The following is a 22,203-nucleotide window of genomic DNA, read 5'->3' on the forward strand; positions in this document are numbered from 1 at the left end:
GCAGGGAGGGACCGCGGGTCGCTGTGCCCGATGGGGGGGAGGCGGAGAGGGACTGGGTCCGGCTGGGGGTGGGGAGAGGCGGCATCGCCTCAGGCTGCGGCGGCCGAGGGACAGGCGGCTTTTGTGTGTCCCCTCTGCCTGCTGTTGTTTTTTGCAGGGGCTCTGCTTGCCTCTGCGTGAGAAAACTCACCCCTGTGTCAGGTTGAACAGAGACAGGAGGGAAAATAATGTCAGAGCCCTATCGGTTCCCGGGACACCTCTCCACCCTGGGTTGTGGCTCTTTTGTCTGTCGTGCCTGAGGGAAGAGCGAGATGGCCGCGGCTCCCTCTGCGTGGGGACAAACGATGTTGAAACCGCACAGGATCTCCCTGACTTGCACTAGTTTTTCCACCCTGGCATTGTTTTGGCTGTTGGATTACACCCACGGAGTGGGTAGGGTTTCACGTCGAGGCTGCGGTGTTGGTGTAGCTGGGGTTGATGGTTGGGAACGGCCTGGTGTCAGGTTTTGTCCTCAAAAGCCATTGTGAGGTCTGTCTTGTTTTAAAGCAGGGAGGGAACTGATGCAGGTTTTGGGGTTTTTTTCCCAGGAACTAGGAATGTTTTGCTTACCTCTGCATGCCTTTTTGTCCAGAGTGTATCTCTTATTTTTATAAATTTTAGTCAAGTACGAGTGACAAATCATTTGTTCCTCTAGCAGAAGCTATGGTTTTATGGATGTTTTTGCCATATTGAAAATGGCTGAAGTGGGGAAAAAAATTAAAAATTTGCAAAAATTATTAAAAGGTTCAAAGTAACCTGGATTGTATCTGAGCTGCTTTAATCGTTGTAACTGGTGTAGTAATGCTGACATTTAATGACTGCTGGAAGATAAATTCAGCTGTTAAGTTCAGCATTTATACTCTGTTCACATTATTTTGCTATAGAATTGTGAGATAATGGAGTACTATACAACAATACCATGAGGCAGAAGTTAATGTATTCCTAAACTTACCTTTCCTCGGTTCTTTCAGGCTTATAAGGATGTAGAGGTGGTTGATTTTGTCAGCTATAAATGTCTGTATTGCTGGGTTTGAAATCAACAAAGCTAATATGGGACTTCATGGCTGTTAAAATAACCTATGTTCAGGAGCAGTTTGTGCATTATTGCCAGTTTCTAAGCTTCATCAAGAGAACCATGGCTTTCTTCAATGCATTAATACACAATGCTTATAATGAAATTATGGTTCCTACTAAGATAAATAGAAGCAGATGTTATCAGGCACCTTTTCCTTTCCCAAAGATGGCTTATGGCTTTGCCTTCCTGTCCTAGAAAAGGGTCTGTCACAGCAGACAGCCTGACAGGCTGCTTGGAGGTAAATTTAGAAAAGGCAGGTACCATCAGAGCAGTCTGTTTTGACAACCAGAGACTTGAGTTTGTCAATCACTTATGAGCAGCAGGAACCTTCACTGAAATAAGTGGGAAGTAACTTGTATGGTTTCTGGTGTTTTGTTGTTTATTTTTGAGAGGTTTTTTTGTCAACTTTGTATCCAAACTAGCTTAGTTTAAAGTGAAATATTTTAGAAATTTCTGATGGGATTGTTGTATGCCGATAATTTAAAAAACTAATGTTCCAGTGAGCAGATGAACGTATGAATCTGGAAACTGCAGACAGTAATATCACAGAGTTTAATTTAGGGGCATCTTGAGATGTGTATTATTATATAAAAGTGCTCATGCTAAAGCAGATGAAGAGAAATGAGCAGGAATGCTTTTGGAAACTTCTGACGTGTTGCCCATGATTCACCAGCAAGCTGGGTGGAGCCATTATCAATCTTGTTGAATTAAGCATCACACAAGTTAAGATTCAGTGAGTGTGTATGTTAAAATAATGCTTTAATTACTTTACTGTGTGGTTCAGAAGTCTTGGGTGACACTGATGCTGGCTACCTTTGATAGCAATGGCAAAAATTGACATCCCATATAATTAGAGTCTCTGTCTCTTAACTAACCAGTGCTGTAAAAGAGTGCTTTATGATACTTAGGAAATTGACCTTTCCCAGTCTGTAATACGTAGTGATACAAAGGATAATTGCCTTTTGTTGTTGTTGTTCTGCACCAATTATAGTTCACATGCCGGATACCTGGGGAAAAAAAGTTTCATCCATTCAAAGAACTTGTGGAAATGTAGCTTTCCAATGGTATGACATGTAAAGCTGAATTAGAAGGAAAGAACTCATCTGCATGTAGGTTCCCAAACTTCCCAAGAATATCAGAATAGTGATGCTGAAGCCACTGTAAGGTATCTTTTAAGCAGGTGACCTTTATAAAACTCTGTAATTTTTTGCAAAGCCTACTTGTTGTTTAAAATTCTTCTCTCCCCAGTGGATTCACTGAATAATTTTGCAGATGAAAGTCTTTGTGGTTTTGTGGTGGTTTTTCCCACACCTAGTAAATCAGGTGGTTGTTTGCTGGAGTATCCCAGGTAACATTGGCTCGTGGGCCAGAAGAACAAATCTGACTCAAAGTACATGAGAAATAAACCATAGGGGAATTAGTATTTTGAAATTAATGTCGTGGACTGTATTAGGTAACAAATGTGAAACCATTAACATACAGGATAAAGATATAATATGCTCCTATTGTGAAAAATTATTATATAAACACCCTGCACCAACTGAAATTTGAGTATGACCTTCAAGATTCACGTAGGCTCTGTTACAGTAATGTAGTCTGAAGTCTAGGGACGCTGCTAACTGAGAAAGCAAGCCACAAATGTTTACTTAGCTCCATTACTTTCCTTTCTGTGCAGGGATTCCACAGTGTCCCTGGTCTTAGGTGCAGTTCCCATCACTGAGTCTGATCACTTGTTTTACTTAAGGAGCGCATCTCTTGATAATTACCTTTTGCATCAGTCTCATTTTCTTCATTACCAGTATGGTTAAAGTTGAAATGGTATTAGATTTCCAAGGGCTAACTGATTTCATTATGAGGTTTTTTATTTGTGGAAGTGTGTAATGGGGAAGAAGGTGCAAAAGCCTTTATGGCTTTTTATAAATAGATTTTCCTGATATAAAAATATTTTCTGGTTAGAGTGCTCGAGGAAACAGCTTTCCTGTTACTGCATGGTAGCAACATACTTGGTACCATCAGCTGGAGAAGAAAGGTTTTGGTGATAGAAATTGCAAGAATTCGAAATAATTTGCTGTAAATTTGTGTTGTCAGAGGCAGTACCAGTTGTGCACTGCTCTGTGTTAGAAAGCTACTGTGGAGGAGTGTTTCATGCAAGTATGATGGGTGTCCTGGCCTCACACTGAGATTCCTTTCTAATGGAGTGAGAAGGAAGGCAGCTGCAGGGGGTCAAAGGGAACCTTCAGCAGGTGGAGATGACTTACATGCAACAGGGCATGATATGCATGTACAAAAGGGCCTGGACATCCTATGCTGACTTCTACATGAAAACTTCTGCCCCACATGCTAGATTAGCTTTTCTTCCCCCAGAAATAAATAAATAAATAAATAAGGCATATCAGGAAGCCTAAAAACCACATTGAGAGTAAGATCTCTATCATTTGATTGTACAAAGTAGGTAGAGGCCCACAATGTAAGCTACCTTGTTAGAATGAGGACTTTTCATTCTAACAAGGAATGTGAACAAAAATCTTCCTATGAGAAAAAGATGTGAGGAGCAGAGGAGAGACAAGGGAGGATGATTGTTTTGATACACAAAAGGATTATTTTTTTCTCATTCTGCTACATAAGAAATGTACATAGGAAAAAGATACGCAGCTAAACTGAAAAGAGTGGAAGCGTTGCTGGAGGAGCAGATCTTTCACTTGCCTCACATAGATTGTGACAGAGTTGCCATGTGATTTGATACAAAGAACATAGAAGAGAGTGTTTGTGTCAGGAAATATTGTGGTGAGAGCCTGGGATTCGATTACGGAAGCTGGAGGATTTATTGAGTTTTGCCTTCCAGCCATGGTCACTAAAACCACCATAAGGACATGTAGTTCTTGCCTCTTGCTGAATAGACACCTTTCGCTACAGATTGCTTGCAAAACCACTTTTTAAAGTATTAATTTTCAATTACCGAATTCCTGGTGTTTGTGGTGTGCATGTTATATTGATCTGAGACAGGACTGCTTCAGCTACAAGACAACTGAAGAAGCAAAGTGTTTGATGTAGCTGAAATGGCTGAAACAGTGCTAGGCTGGGAAAATGAGATCGCACAGGTGGTTTCTGATTTCTTTTAGTTTGGTTTTTTTTTTTAAACATGGAAAGTCTGATTAGTCTCATCTCTCTACTATTCCAGTTTAATTGGTGTTTTTTAAATTGTCTAATGAAATACTCTTTCAAAGCAGGCTGTTACATTAAAATCTGGGCATTCCAAATGTAATTATTTTTCAGGATGCTTCTGTGTTTATTAGACCCTGTCAGGATAAGCTTTGAAAGTTGAGGTATGGTTGTTTTTAAACCTGTTGTTGTTGACAAAATGCTGGTTGATGAGGTGATGGAGCAGGAGTGCTTGGAGCCTGGATCCAAAGGTCTTCTCAGCACTTTCTCCTGGGCTCATTTTGAGCAATTATTTTTGTTCAAATGGTGGGCAAGTTTAGAAGGGTTTTCTTCTACAACTTTTAACTTCCTTCCTTTGACTTGTTTACAAAGGAGACATCTACTAGAGTAGCAGGAATCACATCTCTTTGCTGTGCGTTGGAGGTTTTCAGACTGGAAGCTAAATATTTTTGATAAATTGAGTCTGCCGGGGTTGGTCCCCAACTCAAAATTAGGTGCTGTCTTTAGGGCAAAAGGAGTAAGGTTTAGGGAAGGTATTACAAAGTGAATGAATTGAAATTTATGCCAAGGAGGATGGTCTTAATTACCTGCTTGTTAATAAACCAAGTTCTGTGCAACACTCCCAGTGTTGGCTAGCATTTAACTTTCTCCATGCTTTGTTTTTAGAGTAAATGTTACTCATAATGACTTAGCACTCTTCAGTTTTTGTAGCAATTGTGTTTGAATTAGTAACTTCTCCGTGTCTTACAACAGTGGCTGTGTAATATAAATGCCCTTCAAAAGTGACTGAAATAAAATTCTTGCTGTTGACTTACTTTTCGTGTAAGTCACATTCTTTCAGCTTGTTCTCCTTCCACCTCCATTCCTTTTGTTACCACTTCAGAATGGAAGTCCTTCAGGTACTATTTGATGTTAGAACTGTACCAGGAAATGGAAGTGTAAGGACTTCACTATTCAGCCACTCACTGTGCAGCAAGACTAAAGTGTTTTGTCCTGTGTATTTTTTTTTTTAGTTCTGTGCTAAGAGGCAAAAGCTGAAGGAGAGACCTTGAAATTAATGGAAGCTAAATTGTAAAGCAGCAGTAGAAAGTGAGTTTGATTAGCTTATGTGGCATTCCTGAATTGTGGCATGTTGCATAAACATTATTTTATAACCATTAATTATTCTGGCAGTTATGCAGGCCTAATAATAATTAAATCTCACCTTTCTGGATATAAGCTGTTCTCTGGGAGGCTTAGTAGAAGTTCCCCTGTCTTTATAAGTGAACATTATGCTAATGAAATCTTGAAAAATCTGCTCATGATGCTCAGTCCATCTCTGTTTGTGGTGTGTCACAATTTAAAATTCCTATTTCATTGTACAAAAATCAAGCCTGCGTTTTGTGCCACAGATTGAAGTGGTTTGAGGAGATAGGAAACAGCAACATGCTGTCCTGCTTTACAATCTGTGTATGGAAGAAAGAGCAGGAATTGTGAAGCAAGTGTTAGCCTCCACCTTCTACAAATGAAAAATCTTGCTCTGCTGGAGCAGCTGTTTGTTTAACATGGCCTCTGGGAAGTGGTTCTAGATGTGTCTGAGGGGCTTCATACCAAATCACCAGTCCCCTAACATAAACAGAACTAATTAATCACATTTGAAAGATCTTGATAAATAGAAATTGTCACTGGTGACCTGCGCTGTTGTTAATTATTGTATGGGTAGACAGAATCCAGAAAGTTCTGGAAGCTGGAAAATGGCTTTTATTTAGCAGCTCTGAAGGATGGTAATTCTTGATTTTGCTTGCTTTGTAGAGGGGATGTGGATTTTGGATCAAAAATAGATGAGAACAGGGCAAAGTCTCACAAATTACTAAAGCAATTGCAGAGGAAAACCACTCTCTGATGTACCTTTCCAGACTTGAAATAACTTTTTTCTAACGAGTCTTTATCTCTTTGCTTGCTAAAATGCTCTGTTTTCTTTGTAAGATTTTTTTTTCCCCTCTGGATGCATGGTTATCTTTACTTCTCCAGTTCTCTTTAATGATCATTTCATTCTCTGATACTCTTTTTTTTTTTTTTTTTTTTTTTTTTTTTAATTAACTTTGTTCTGATCTGAGCCACTCATCAATTCAGCCGGCTAATGCAGGTAACAGAGATGGCTTATTGCCCCTTAGTTTCATTGCTTTATAGTTCAGGGTTGCAGGGTGGGTGGTTTGGATAATGGAGCAACTTGTGGTACTCTTTGTTCTTGGACTATACTGAGGACTGTTGAAACATTGCTGCTTCCTCTGGAACTGATGAGAAGTTACGGAGCGTTGTGACAACTTTGTTGTAAATTTGAAAGGAGAGATGGAGGAAGATAAAAATAAGTTAGGCTAAATTGGCCTGATGAGATGAACTGGGTTAGTTAAACCAAAAGCAACTACTCAGGCTGTCCTTCCTGTTTTATGAGTCATTCTGCCATTTAATTGTGTGAGAAGATCTCCTGTAGAATTAATTAAAAAGGAGGCTGTATTAGTGCTGCAAAAACCTAAAGTCAATTTTGAATTTAGTCTTTGTTGTTTAAACGAGGCCTTATGGATAGAAGTCTTGACACCGTAGCTTCTTTGTAAGTGAATCATAACATTGGAAAGAAAATGTTATTCAGGAAAGTGAGAATTGCTTAAACTTTGGCTGCTTGGAGTAGACCAGGCTATTTAAAATGTAACTGGTTTGTTGCCAGCTATTGTTAGATTCTACTAAAGAAATGTGAGCCAGCAGGGCTGTCTTCTGGATTTGCTGGTCTGTGTGTGGATTATTAGTTTCCTGTACTTGTCTGCTGTATTAAATCATCCTGCCTTTCAGTGCTGCTTATCCACTGTTTTGTAGTTTATACAAAACCATCTTCTTGGTTTGAATATGTCTCTCTTTGATTCCGTCTGGTTTTGTCTCCTGAACATTTTATTCCATTTTAAGGATGTATTCATGTTAGGAACCTTCAGGGACATGAATAATTTCAGTGCACAGAAAAGGTGCTCAAAGTAAGGGTTGGTTGTTTCGGGAAGCCATCTAAATGATCCCATCTCTGTTTTTTCATAAGAGGCTCCCTGTTGATAACGGTATGGGAGTGGAGGTATGTGGAATAACCTAGTTCTAACTTGTGTCAAGATGCATTGGGAAACTCAGCTTCTCTGTTTTCCCTTCAGTGATGCTGCTTAGCATTTTACTGGTGACCTGTCTGTAGGCTTAAAGGGTCTGTTGGAGTGCAAGATACTTCTTATTTTTATTAAAATAATAACGTGAAAGGCTGTGTACTAAGTTCTCAAATACCTTAACCACAAAGCAAAAAGGCCCAGCCCATTTGGCTGCAAATCAAAATAAATTCCTTAAGTTATACTTGTACTATATTTAACCCTTTTCTCTAATTATTACTAGACTTAAGACTTACCTCCTTCTCTTTGAGTAGTGTGATTTTTGCAGAATATATTCTTAGTGGGGGGAAACTTGGCAAAATTTTAATCTGTCCTTAATGCATTATATTCTTTCTCATTTCTGTTTGCTAAAAGGAAAAAAATAAAGCTAGGACTAATAAGATGCTATCAACACTTGCAAGTAGCTTTCAGGCCTTTTTTGTTTGTTTGTTTGTTTTTTAGCATTCTTTCCTTTTCTCAGGAGTATTGGAAATTCATCAGTTAAGGCAGAATAACCTAAGTGTCAACGTTTGCACTGTAGTTCATAGGAATGCAATCTTTCCCTCCTGATTTTCTGTAAATCTGAGGATTTACATGACTTCAGCAGGCAGAGGTCTGTAGTGAGCTTTTCTGGTCACTCCTTTCTCAGTGGAACTTTTCTGTCAAATGCTTGTAACGAAATAGCACTCAAGGGTTGGGTAGGGATGTCTGTGGGTGTGTTTCTGAGAATTGTATGTTCACAGCAGTTTTTATGTGTTTTTAGATTCACTAGACCAGTTGAGAATAGAACTTGAGCTCTGTCAAATTGAAACTTGGCCATGATGTAGGTCATTTCAGGACATACCAGGAAGAAAGGCTTCCACAGAAATCCTTGGTATTGGCATTTGAGGATGTGATGTGGCTGTCACATTAGACAGTACAGGAGAGGAAAGGGGTGTGGGGTCAGGATTACTCACCAGGTATTAAAACAGTCACAGGTATATTTTAGCTAAAATCTCAATTGGAAAAAAATCCCCCAGCATTCTACAGTGTCTTCCTGTGAGTAATATCTAATAAATAAAAATGTGACTTGTCCTTCCCCAGGAGAGGGGGGTGGGGGAAAAAGCCTTTGCTTGTTTACCAGTTCACATGACAGTAATTGGGAGCCTTCAGGAAGGGGAAGTGAGTGACAGCAATCCTTTCCTTCAAGCATATCTGATAATTCATTAATGTCATTTCAGAAACTTGGTGTAGCTTTTGAGAAGTGGGAATATTCAGTGCTGTTGATGTGACAGGCTGCTATGTGAGTTGTCATTACAGGATAAAAATTGACAGTAAGCCTATGGAAATCCAGTGACTTGAGTATGCTAATAAATATATTCGAATACTTTGTTCTTTGCGTGTAAGGTTTTGCATGCTGAATAATTCCCAGTGCTATTACAGCTGCCTTTGGCTTACCCATTTTTGGAATTTTCTCTTTCAAATTGTTTGTCATTGGGTTTTAGCTTAGTGTCATTGCTTTAATTCCAAAACCAGCAAGAATACAGGAATGTGTAAAGGTGGTAAGAGAGTTTCAGTGCCTAGTTTTCCTTTCCTACATCTTATCGTATATTTGGATACCTGCTGTTTAACCAGGCTTACACAAGTCTGAGGAAATTTAAATTATCAAATCATGCAAATATTGGCTGTACATGGCTGGCTTGTCATTTGTCATGGCTTGGACTGCAGCAACGGTCCAATGGGTTCTATTTTTAAGATTCTTAAGAGTAGGAAATTTGAAAAATGGAAGGATCTTCTTGAGTAGTCCCTGCGTGCCATAAATAAAACATCAATCAGATGTACGCCTAATGCACTGGGAAAGGTAGCACTGCAGTCAGGGTGTGTAGAGGCTCAAACACTTGTAGTCTCATAGCAGTCTGGGGCAATGCCTATTAAAAGCTCGCGGTGAGCTGTCACTACTTCAAGGAGATGGTTAATGGAAATTAAATCACCCAAATGATCTACAGAGTTGCTTGATTTTGCAGCTACTGTTACTTTCTTTCAGAGTGTATTTCAGTCTTAAGATACCAGACTAGATAAGCCTTATCTAGTCTGGTATCTTACTTTTCCTTGAGCGAAGTCTAAATCTCTGTGAATAAAGTTCATTAGTGCAAGTTTTTACCCTTTGCTTTTAAAAAGTAAAGCTGGTTTGGCATGCTGTGGAGATGTGTGTACTTTTTAGTAACACAACTCTGGCAGTAGTTTGTGAGATTGTATCCCATGTATTTTTTATTTTATATCTTTCTGGTTGCTGATACTGCAGTAATATAGTTGTAATATGTTTTTAGAGATTAATATATCTTTGAAGACTGTAAATGAGAAAAATTCTTTGTGGACTGCTCCATTTAGAATAAGTCTCAGGCAAAGTAAACAGTAAGGGGACTTTCTTTTAAAAGACAACAATCCCTGTTTGGAGGAGAACTGTTTTTACAAGTCATAAGCAGCAAAATTCATCAAGCTGGCTCTGGATTTTTAGTAGATTACTCCCAGGATTATTGCATTTTGCCTTCTTGACTGAATGATTTTTTCAAGTTATGTAACTTCAGATTTCTATAACTAGGGTTATAATTCAAAACTTCTTTATGAGAGGATGCAGGATATTATTTTTCCCGGTTGAATTCAGGCTCCTGCAAAAAATAAATATACCTCTTACCCATTACTGATAGGAGGACCAGTGAGATGTTGGGGGTTGGAATTTTTTTCTCTTATACATGACTATCTTAGGCTGTTTGCTCTATTAAAATATATATATATATAAGGCAACAGGTTTCATTTTTGCGGTTAAGCTTGAAATGTTTGTTACTGGTTTAAGAGTAGGTGTTTAATGGAAACCCTGAGATTTGAGTGTTTTGTTTCCACTCACTAAAGCTATGGGTACTTTTTTCATGGTTTTGACACTGGCTAGAAGCCAGGTACCCACAAAAAGAAAAGAAAAAACAAAACAAAAAAAACCAAAAACAAACGAACAAAACCTATTATTAATAAACTTATAAACTTAAACTTATTCTCCTCTGCTACAGTTGAGCAGAGGAAGGGGAAAGAACAACTTAAAAGGCTCATGGTGTGAGATAAGGATTAGGAGAAAACACTGTAAGGGCAAAACAGGCTCAAATGTTGAAAGGTATAAAGAAAAATTTATTAATGGAAGTAAAAGAAGATAATGAGAATTAAAATAGACCTTTAGAACACCTTCTCCCTGCCCCAGCCCTTCTTTTCCCTTAATTGACAGCGCAAGGAGACAAAACGTGGGGTTTGTAGTCAGTTCTAAAAATCTTTTCTTCAGTTCGTTTAGGGAAAGGAATCTCTTCTATTATGCTGTGGGGTCCTTCCCACGGGAGACAGTTCTCTGTGAACTTTTCAAACGTGGTTCGAATTTTCACAAGTAGCGGCCCTGCCCAACCTGCTGCAATGTGAGTCCCTCCCACGGGCAAAGCAATCTTCCCACAACTGTTTTTCGTGGACCATTTCGTTCGTGGGGTGTAGTTTTTAAGGATGAGCTGTTCTAGTATAAAAGCAAGGGTCCTCTTCCTCTGTCTCTGGAAGCAAGAGTTCTTTGTTCAAGTTTCTCTCTATGTTACAGCTTTTCAGCATCCACACGCTCCGGTGTGAGCACCTGTTTTTTCACGGGCTGTGGGTGAATTCTGCATCTCTCCATGCACTTCATGAAACAATTTGTTGTATTGTAGTCCTCACCACGGCTTGCAGAAGAATCTCAGCTCCCCCGCCTGAAGCACTTCCTCGTCCCCCTCCCTCTTTTTCACCGACCTTAGTCTCTCCGTGTTGTTCTCACATGTATTCACCTTTTCCTTTTTTCTGACTCGGGAGAGAATTGGTGTCCGTAGGTTGGTTTGTTCTGCGTTCTGTCAGCTGGGAAGTTTTTATCGGGTTCGGGTTCTTTCCGTGCGGGGAACGCGCCGGGAATCGCTCGCCGCGCCCCTCGCTGCTGCTCACGTGGCGCCGCCGCCGCCGCCTCCGCTCCGCGCCTCCTCATGCGGGGCAAAGAACGAGACAAGCTGCTGCCGCCGCTTCTGCCCTTGTGTCCGCAGCATGGCTGGCTAAAAGCGGCTGAGCAAGTAAAGGTCATGGCGAGCCGTGCCGAAATGGCAGCCACGCGATCCGGGATGGCAGCGGCCGCTCCCGGTCTCGGCTGGGGGCTGCCCCCGGTGCCTCCCTCACCATCCTCGGAGAGGCAGAGGAAAGACAAATTTCGTTCTGTCATCGCAGAGGCCTTGCTGACTTCTCTAACTGGGCCGGCCAATATGTCCATTGTCAGAGCCTTTAGGGATTGGCTCTGCTGGACGTAGTAGAAATTTCGAGGAGAGCTTCTCTTTCAGAAGCCACCTCTGTGGCTTCCTCCACCCCCACTAAAAGCCAGATTGTGTTAAACTAGAATAACTTCTAACGATGTTGTCAAGCTATAAAGAAAAGATTCTATTTTTATAAATCTAGGAGGTGAGACTGACACCAAGCCTGCAAAATATTTTAAGGATGGGGGGTTTTTCATGTAATTGAAGGTTGCATGAAAAGTCTAATTCAAAAGGAGTACCTTGCCCTAGGCTATTTTTGGCCTCTGGAACTGCTTTTTTTAGCAGAGCTACAAATTGAATCACCGGCTGCCAGTATCATTTAAAACAAGTGAGGCTCAATTACATTCTGAGTCAGATGTACCTGAATTAACCTGCTTTTCAGCAACAGTTGTGTGACCTCTCCTGCTGCTACTTAAGGACTTTAAGCCCTGTGTGAATAGTAATTTAACACTGCCTAAAAGTCTTGAGCGCGTTTGTCAGTGCTGAATAGTGTTTGGATTTTTACAACAAATATGTTAGAGGTGTGGAGAAAATCTTGTATAGCGTGTTGACTAGCTAATTTTTTATTTATGCCGTTGTTAACAAGAGAGCTGAAATTCTCCAGGCCTGGTGCCATTTCTGCCGCAGCTGCCTCTTGACCTTGGATGACTCTAGAGCTGTAGTGTGGACTAGATTGTGTTATTAAAACACAATTGCAGTCTCTGTCATGGAAACAAGTAGAATAAGATAAAGAAAATAAGTCACAGATGAGTAATATTCCTGCTGTTATTGCAAGTGAAGCTATTGCAAGACTCAACAAAGAAGTATATCTGGTTTTGTTTGGGCCCTGTAAGCTATTTTTGTATCGACTGTTGTAGCATTTACAATTGCTTCCTTATTTGCAACTAGGTTGTCGGGGTGGTAAGGTGATGTGAGTTAAGGACTGCTAGAGCATTCTCTGGACAGTACTTCACTCGATGCTGTAACCACAGTGAGCTGAAAGGATGGCTTTGACTGCATTTGCATAACTTGCACCACATTAAACCTTGCTTAAATCTAGCATTGTTTTTGATTTTAGATCACTTCAGTGTGGATTTAGTATAAAGTAACAATTCCACAAATTATTGCTCATGTTCCTTATTCCATTTTGCCTGCTCTCATCATTGCAACCTGTTAGTGTAGTCATCCTTATTGTTAGGATTGCTGAATAGCATTTAGGTAGCTAGTTTAAATTTAGTCAATACTTTCAAGATGGTTTCCATTAATGAAGCAATACATAAAAAGTCTGTGTTGCCCTGGTTGTGCCCAAATAGGCTGCTCATGAAACTACATCTAAAAACTTGACGAGTCTACTGATGCTAAAAGTGTCTGCCTTGAAGTTCCTTCTTCTTTGCTTCCCACATTTTTTCCCTTGTTTCCAGGATGTCTTAACCATTTAACAGATCTGGAATAAGTTTTAGACCCTTTTAGAAGCGAATTTGAGAAGAAAGGGAGTTTGGTTTGAATAGGCCTAGGTTGTTAGCAGACATGAAGCATGGGCATGGAGAATACTCTCTGTGAAGTAGTTTAAACTTGCCCCGCTCTAAGCCTATGCTTGAAAATGCACTGGAAATGTTAAATAGGTAAAGTTTCAGTATCTGTCTTCCTTGGTTGTAGGATGCAAATAAGAGTGTAGATGCTTGGATCCTCACAAGGCTAAGGTGGTTAACACATATTAGTTTATTTGGAGAGATTACCTTCTGTTGCTGCTGTGCTTAAATCTCATTTGAAGTATCATGCTTGTAGGCGGTGGCTGTGATTTGCTCTCTATTTACAGCTTGGATATTTTCAGAGAGTCAGAGTGGATCAGCTTGGAAGGGACCACAGTGGGTCATGGAGTCCCACCTCCCTGCTCAAGCAGGGTCATCCCAGAGCACATGGCACAGGATTGTGTCCAGGCAGGTCTGGAATATCCCCAGTGAGGGAGATTCCACACCTTCTCTGGTCTCTGTTCCAGTACTTGGTCACTGCACAGGAAAGAAGTTCTTTGTCATGTTCAGGTGGGACTTCCTGGGCATCCATTTCTGCCCATGGTCTCTTGTCCCATTGCTGGGTCCCAGGGAGCAGAGCCTGGCCCCTGTTCTGAGCCCTCCCTGCAGACAGGGACGGAGAGGGACGAGGGCCCCTCTCAGCCGGGTCTCCTCTCGAGGCTGAACAGCCACAGGTCCCTCAACCTTTCCTTGTGAGAGCTGCTTCATGTCCTTCCTCATCTCTGCAGCCTCTGCTGGAGCTGCTCCAGGAGCTCCGGGTGTCTCCTGTCCTGAGGAGCCCAGACCCGGACACAGCACTCCTGACGTGTCTCACTAGGAATGAGCAAACGGGTAGGAAGAGCCCTGGCAGAGCTGACGGTGCTCTTCCTAATGCGTCCCAGAATACCAGTGGCCTTCTTGGCCACAAGGGCACTTGCTTATTTAATATTTAACAATTCTCTTAGCGGTTAGACTTGACTGATCTGGGAGAGAAATTATGAAAAATCTAGATTTTATCTTCTCTTACCAACTCCTCAAGCTGCCCGCCTCAACTTTTTGGTAAAACTGCTGTGTTGTGGTGAGCACAAAAAGGTTTTGCTGTGCACGGTGTTTGTAAATGTGCATCTTTTCTCTGAAGCTGGTGGTGCCATTCCGTTTTATCATAATGCAGAAATGATATCATATGCTTAATTGAACAGGTGTATGAAGTAGAGGAGCTGATTTATTGAAGCTGATATAGTTAAATCTGTATCAAAATCTTTGAGAGAACAGTGTAGTGGATAGGAATAGAATAAGGCTCAGAGGGTGAAAAACATGTTCTTTGTTGCTGTGAACTCCCGCTGTGATAAAATGTATGTGCCACAAAAACTAGTGCTCCATTGCCTTTTGAAATAACATCACAGTAGTCTAGAGGTGGCTTTGTATGTAACATAAAAAAATAACCCTTCTCCTTATGTTGTCTAAAATGAACTTGTACATTAAACAGGCAGGCAAGCAAACTACATTGGTAGTTTTGTTTAAAAATTCATTCGTTTTCACTGCTCTTAACTTTCTGCTTTTATTAAAAGATTTTTTTGATGTTTAAATGCAGTCTTCCAAAATAAATTGCTTTGAAGGTAAATAGAATAACTGAAGCTTTATTAGAGAGTACTGTTATGTAAACAGCAGTTATTATATGTTATTAACATGTAGCTATTTGGCATCTATTTTTAAAATGAGGGCGACATCTACTAAGTTACAAGAAAAGCCATCTCTCAATCAGAGAAATGAGAAGCGAGAAGAAAACATTATGAAGTCCTGAGACTTAAGTTTCCAGGTGGACGCTAACAGTGTTTTCTGAATACCTGTGAAGTTCTTCATAAAATGGGATTTTACATTTCCATTTCACACTTTCAGTAACAATGAAATAGAAGCCTCTTCTTGCCTATGCTGGGCAATAGCATTTCTGTTCACTTAATACTGCTCTTACAGTATATTTCAGCATTTCCTAACTATTGCACCTGGAATTTTTTGACATAGGAGGTTTGTTTTTTTTAAGTTTGCCAGTCAGTTTGAAGACAAAGAAATAGGAGAGTGACAAGTGTGGTGCCAATACTTGGACATGAGGGAAAGGAGGCAGGGAGGAGGTTCAGACTCTTGCTCAATTCTTGCCTTCTAAGTTTATCAAATAAAAATTTTCAGTAGTATTTTCACTGTACGCGACAAAAAAAAGAAAACAATCTGGATTATTTTATTGCTTTTTGGAGATAGTATTCTTACATAAGTTTGCTGGGGAGCAGGAAGTGGGGGATAGTTATGAAAGATTGTATTATAGGTTAGAGGCCTTTTTTTACAGTTTTTGACCTGTATCTCCAGACAGACTCTAAGTCTGCCCGTCTGTTTCATTGTTTGCCATTGCAGTTGTAATATTATTGTAGCTGTAGTGTCACTGACATCAAAGCAGAATTAGAGCTGCTGAATTAAGTGGGGAGAAAAGCTGTTTCTGAAGAGCACGTAGTACTTTAGAGCAAGCAGTATTTTATACCTTTTTGTTAGATTTTTTTTTTTAATGCTTTCATTTTCACTGAGTTGTGCTGGGTCTTCTCAATGATTCATGACTAAGGTAGGGTAAAGGCATGGTGGTGACACCAAGATCTTCCCGTCTCCTTTCCTTAACTTACTTTTCATTTTCATCTATCAGATGCCTGTGGTAGTAGTTGTCAGGTAACTGCGGATTATTCTTGCATGGAAAAGAACGATACTGGTCTCAATGATCCAGAGCACTACTCACTTCAATTGCTTTCTCCTCCTGAAGTTTACTACTTGGAGACATTTTACATGAGCTGTTTGTGTGGCTGATTTGTCGCCTTCTTTTAGTTAAGATGAGGAATTGGTTGTGTAACTGCTTTCCACCCACATTTCTGCCTACCTGTGTTTATTAATAAAGGTCTACGTTTAAAACTTCAGCTGGAACAGCTGTACAACCAGTGCAGCTGGAGTATCTTAGGAAGGAATGAGAAAGAAAGAGTAGTGACTTCTCTAGCTGTAACTGACAGGTAATATCTGCCTGTACTCTTGAATCTGAAGACTTTTGCAAGCTTATCCTCTTTATCTTTTCCATGGCTTTTTTCAGACATGTGTCTTCTCTAGGACAAGCAAAATAATTAGCTTGCCTTCTTGACAGCAGGAGTGAGATCTCTTGAGGATTTGACCAGTTGAACCCAAGTCCCTGTCCTGAAAGCTACTGTAGATTGTTGAAGTGCCTTCTGCCTTTCTTTTCTTCATTTTCCTTTTTCTTAATACTGGTTTAATCGTTATGTTGCTGTTACAGTTTTCATTGACAAATGCAAGAACTTGTAATTTGAAGAGAAAGGAACATACCGTAGAGCTGTGGTCTGTTATTAACTGGCTAGACTTTATCATCTATTGGTAGAAAAATTCTCTAGGTGGTAAATCATAAAACCATTTGCTATTAAGAATTGGTCACTTCCTCTTTCTTTTAAATAAGCTGTAAGGGATGTAGAATAACAACCAGAATTTATGAAGCTGGTCATGTATATCTTCCCTGAACATTTTTGATTTTATTCATATGCAGATTTTATATTTTGGAAGGCATGAGCAAGAATGCTTAAATTTTGTCTACATGTGTTGTCTTTTAACGTTCATGACCCTAATGGTGGTTGGGTGGGAATAGGGGTCAAGAAAATGATATATCATGTTTCAAAAATGATATATCTGGTTTCGTTCCATGTTTTTCCTGTTAAACACCATATAAATGACTTCAACAATTTTCTTTTCTGGAGGAGGACGTGAGGTCTTGCCTCACAGGATGTCAAGAAGCCTAAATCATTGTAAATTGCTTTCCGAGCGTCTGTTGGGGAGGTACTGTGGTGGAGTTGTGATGTTGATTGTTTGGTTTTCTTGTTTTCCTTGTGTTATTACTAAGCAGGAAGCTTCAAATAAGGAATAACCTCTTGTCCTTAACTGGCCTCATTTTCCTAAAATACTTCACTGACTCTATTAGAGACTTTTGCCTGAAATTACATAAATTCCTCCCTTTGTTTTCACAGTCAAAAATTACTGAGGAAAAAAGAAAGTAGATTTTGAATCTGATTTAACTGAGCTTCAGTTACTTTGGGAACACAGTTTTGATGCTGTTTGTTATTATCATTTTATATTTTTTTAAGAGCTTTGTTATACAGCTACTAAAGCCAGCTAACGCTTCGCAGGAGGGCTGGGAGTACGCATTAGCCGAGTCTTGCAGGTTTTGCTGTTGGGTGGGGGTTTCTTTGTTGGGGCTCGCTGCCGTGGGCAGTGCTCCGTGGTGTTGGGTGTGTGCCGGCAACACGCATGCGTGGAGCAGGAATGAGGAAGTCAGGCACTTGTACCAGCCGAGTTTACTGAGAAGTTGGAGAGCAAACAGGAAGGAGAATATACCCCTGAATCGCGATATACTCTTCTGGGCTTATGGAATGTGTTGTTCATGGAGCTTCCCAGGCAGAGGTAAGAAGCTTTTTTCTCCTACCTACTCTTCTCTGATCAGGTATGGACTTTCCTTCTTTCTTCAAAAGTTTTCAGAGGTTTTTCTGTGGAACTGGATATGGAAAACATAGCTAGAGTGATTTATTCTTTCCTGTGAACCGTGAAGTTGGCAGTACGGGGTGCTTGTAAAAAAAAACACATTACTTTCAGCTGGTCAGGGCTTCCCATAGGCCAAGTCAGTTTTTTCCTAAAATGAAATTCAGGACTTTTAAAAGTATTTGCTCAGGGAATAGAAGAAAGCTACTTAAGAACCCCCAGAAATACTGGGGTTTTTTTACAACGAGCACACTGGAGTAGAAAACAAAAAGGTTCTGTGAAGCACCGGCAAAAATTTATCTATTTGGCACTAGACAAGAATGGAGGAGGTTCAGCTGCTGGCTAGAGTTGTACTATGGGTATCCGGTAGTCCTTTTGAGATAGGAGTTGCTTTACTGCTGTCTGCTAATTTAATTTAGGTTGTGGATTTATTTTTAATCTCGAAGTGTCAGAGAGGTTTTGAAGTAGTTAATGTACCACAGAACCAGTCTCACAGAAAAGAGAAGTGTGCCTGGTTATTTTTTCTCAGAAAAGTGTAAGTTGTTACCAAGAAGTAAGAGTTCTTTAAAAGAATTAATGAAATGCTGTTTTCTTTATTAGTATAAATAATGATTACTCAAGAGTTGTATTTGCATGAGCATTTCAGTTGGCAAGCCTGAGTTTGTTTTGGCTCTGAGGAGCTGCTGTAGTGTTAAGCTTAGCACTAAATAGGCTTTACTTGTGTTCACTGGTAACTGCAACAGGAAGCTCTGCTTGGTTTAGCTAGGAGTAAGACTCAGCAAAAATGAAACAACTTCAGTTTAACTGAATTTTGGTTAAGGTGATGATGTTGTTTGGGTAATGAAATGCTGTGGGAATACATAAAACTCAGGAATGAGTAATGCCCTTAAGAGCTGTATCTAGTGAATCGGCAGGAGCTGAGCCAAGGGTGCCCCTTAGGTGTGCTGAGTCATCTGCTTCAACTGTGACATGACTTAGTGTGGACTGCTGCTGGCAGAGAGCAGGGCCAGTTCGGTGCTGATGAAACAGCATGTGATGTGTCCAGGGGAGAGCATGCTGGGCCCAGAGAACATGTTTGTGAGAGAATTCGGGGTGTGCTCGCAGCCTGCACCAAAGGACTCCCTCGGAGAGTGTGGGTAATTCAAGCTGAAAGCAGGGGAGTCTTCCTGTGTGTCATCATGTGTGAAACTTGATGCCAGTGGATGTTGGTACAGACTGTTCTATATTTTACAAACATCTTTTTGTCAAGAGTCGAATCTGAAAAGCTCATGGGGAAGACTCTGGTTGCCACAGACATAACACAGCTTGGACTTGAGGCTACGTCAGCCTCTGCATTGTAGTCCAGCAGAGTAAGGATTGAGTGCTTGTTCCAGTGGTTTATGGAATAATCATGTCTTTCTCTGAGGCACTGGCAGGGTCCCAGAGGAGACAGGTCACCGATCTGATTACAGTGTGACATTTCCAGTCTGAGCTGAAGGATGGAATTTCAAGGATTTTTGGGGGCCTGGGAGGCCCAGAAGAGAAAAGAAAATTTTCCAGGTGGTTCTAGATATGGATAAAAGAGCTTATGCAAGTCTGAACAGGAGGATGAGACTTGCATACAGGTATTTTATATTTTCAAACTCAGAAATAACAAAATCAATCTGTCTCTGGTTTCGGTGTAGGATTCAAGCTCTGTGTCTTAGGGCATCTTCATTCTTAATTACATATTTTTGTCTTCCAGTTTACATACTGTGGATGTGTCTTTTTAGGTTTTTTGCTTTCTTGGGTTTTGACATATGTTTTCTTCAATCATGCACAAAGAAGTGTGTATAGATATAGATTTTACAGTGTTAGAAGGTATTGAGTGTGAAACACTGAATTGAGGGTGGGTTAAAAATGTAATATTATGGGGAGGCAGGCTATTTAAATAGGTGTGTCTTTTGTAAATTTTTGCATTCTTTATGTTTTGTTTACCTGTGGTATAATGCTGAAGAGAAACATTTTTCTAAAAAAGCATTGTACTATAAAAGTGAATATACTTTTCCTACTGTACTTGTTCAAAGAAGTGTTCTCTTTCTGTGGAGGTGATGGTTCCAACAGCAGACAGCGATAATGAAACTGTCTTATTTCCACTGTTTTATTGCTGTTTGTAATTTCTCCTGTTTAAAGGAGGTCTTTTAAGCTGTTTTAGAGACTGTTTTTTCCCAGTTAATTCATGGTCCCAGTGAGTCACAAGCCTTGACACAAGGCGTAGGTATCTTTTACAGCTTCATGTCTCTGCATCTGTAAGCTTTGTGCCAGGAAGAGATTTACATTGTATCTCAGCACTTGGCTCTGCTCCTTGTCCAAAGGTTGAAGATCTGGTGGGGAGAACAGGACCATATATGTGGAAAGCTATGGCACCAGCAGCAGTACTTGCTTTGGTGCCAGCCTGTGTGCTTGTGGCTTGTGAATCCTCAGTCCCTGTGCTGCCATTCCTGTCTTACGTGGGATGAGAGGAATTCCACAGTTCTGTGCTGATCTGCTGTGGAGATTCATTTAGAAGCACAGGATTTGTTGTTCCAACAGCTGTTCTTTTCTGTGGGGAAAAGGTTGGCTGCATCACACTAGTTAGCCATCTGTTGCAGCAGCTAGACTGTGCTGAAATACATGACTTTCTGAGGTTTCTCACAGCTGTATGTTCTGTTGTCAGTGCTGTCCGTGGCCTTCTTTTGGCATTTAGGCACCAGAACACAACCTCAGACACGGTGGAGTCTCTGAGAGCTGTGCTTATGTATTAAGCTTTGTTTCCCTCGTTCCTCAGTCTTTTGAGACCTGTCTTGGCACAGGATCATGCATGCCACTAATTAGTCCCTCCATCTTCAGACTCCCCAAACTTCTCTTTCAACTGTTGAGTTTGTAAATAAATATGACCTATTTCATTATGCCAGAAGTACAGGTAGCAACAATGTGGCTCTGTTTACTGTTTTTTTGTTTTTTTTTTTTTTAATTAGTTAACTAACATTAAAGTTGCATTCAACTCCTTCCTTCCAGTCCATAGCTTGGGATAGTGGTGTCTCCATGTTCACATCTGCTTTCTGATGGTACAACTTCATGTTAGCTTCTGGTTTTAAGTCTCCTCAGTTAATTAAAAACTTGTTTTCCTGAATGCTTGGCTAATAATATGTTTTTAATAGACTGTTCAGTTTGTTTCTGAATTGCAGAGGAGTCTGGGAAATTGTTGCTAGATATTCTAATAGTAGTGTGGTGAAAAGGAAAAACTGCGATTCGGCTCTTAAATTTTGATCCCCAAAGGATATTTCATTATACACCCATACATACAGTAGATTTACCAAGCTGTGTACTGCTCTTTGCAGAAGGATTTCTATGGAGTTTCTGGGTAATTTCTGTGGCAGATTTGGTTTATGAAGGATAATTGTAGCTTGAAGGCTTGTTACCAAAGTCTACTCAGTATGTAAGAGGGCAGGTAGCTGGGAAAGGCTTGAAAATAAATTTGCTGAATGGTTTAGGATATCATCTCTCAGTGAAGTAACCTAAAAGTATAGAAGATTTCATTTGGTGATACATTAGTAATGGGAATGATTTGATTCTATGCTGACAAGATGGGAAAAAATGTCTGCTTTGCAATTAATGAGGTATTTTGGAAGGAAGAACCCTGAACAACCTTGACAACCTTGTCATTGTGCAATGGTGGTGGTAGGGTTAACCACATGTGGTGCCTCTTCCTTGTACCACCCTGCCTGGGTAGCGCTGATTTCTTATTGATTCCTTATTGGCAGGGAATCAGAGGCTGTGTGGCATTGTATATTGTCTTTTGAAGAGAGAAATTAGTATTTCTTCCCTAGAATCATAAAGCATCCTGAGTTGGAAGTGACTCAAAGTACATCTCCTTTTCACTCAGCTAAAAGCTTAACTAGTAACACTTGATTGTTTACCTTGGCAAAATAATGTTAACTGTGAACAACATTGCACTAAAGTCTGAAAAAAAGAAGCCTTTTTTCCAGAAAAAAAAAAAAGTGGCAGAGGCTTCTCAGTCTTTCTTTTAGCATTAGATTTTTTTTTTCCATTTTAAAATGCCTTGTCTCTGAATTGCACAGGTCCTGATATAAAGTTTCTCTCTTTGCCTTTAGAATTTAGATTTTGGTTGTAAGGGGTTTTTAAGCTTAAGATTTAATAAAAAGTTGCTATTTTGGTTATGGAAGAACTTTCTGTCAGAACAGATACTAGCAAGCAAGTGTGCAGTCCTTGGTTTGAAACTGAAGCCAGTGGTGTGTGGGGAAGAGAAACTAATATGTATGGGTGTTTGTGGTGGGGGAGTTGTCATTTTGCTGCTTGACTTAGAAAAATCGGTTGTGAATCAGTGACTTGCACTTCTTATTTGTTTTCAAATTCCTCTGGTGAAAGTAAGCCAGACATCAGAAATTATTTCA

General features: G+C 40.1%; 1 protein-coding gene across 15 annotated transcripts in view; it reads left to right on the forward strand.

Moving 5' to 3' along the window:
- RC3H1 (ring finger and CCCH-type domains 1) overlaps positions 1-22,203 on the forward strand; it is a 62,693-nt gene that overhangs the window by 898 nt on the left and 39,592 nt on the right. The window contains exon 1 of one of the 15 annotated variants that reach the window (XM_040073413.2): positions 514-528. The exons of 12 other annotated variants lie outside the window; for them this stretch is intronic. The gene's annotated coding sequence lies outside the window, so the exon portion shown is untranslated. Of the gene's footprint in view, positions 1-513; positions 529-17,580; positions 17,717-19,212; positions 19,396-22,203 lie in introns of those variants that run through there. 2 more of the 15 variants (XM_040073410.1, XM_040073411.2) reach the window with 2 other exon arrangements.

The sequence above is a fragment of the Hirundo rustica genome, chromosome 9 (genome assembly GCF_015227805.2).
Source record: "Hirundo rustica isolate bHirRus1 chromosome 9, bHirRus1.pri.v3, whole genome shotgun sequence".
In the NCBI taxonomy this organism is placed as follows: Eukaryota; Metazoa; Chordata; class Aves; order Passeriformes; family Hirundinidae; genus Hirundo; species Hirundo rustica.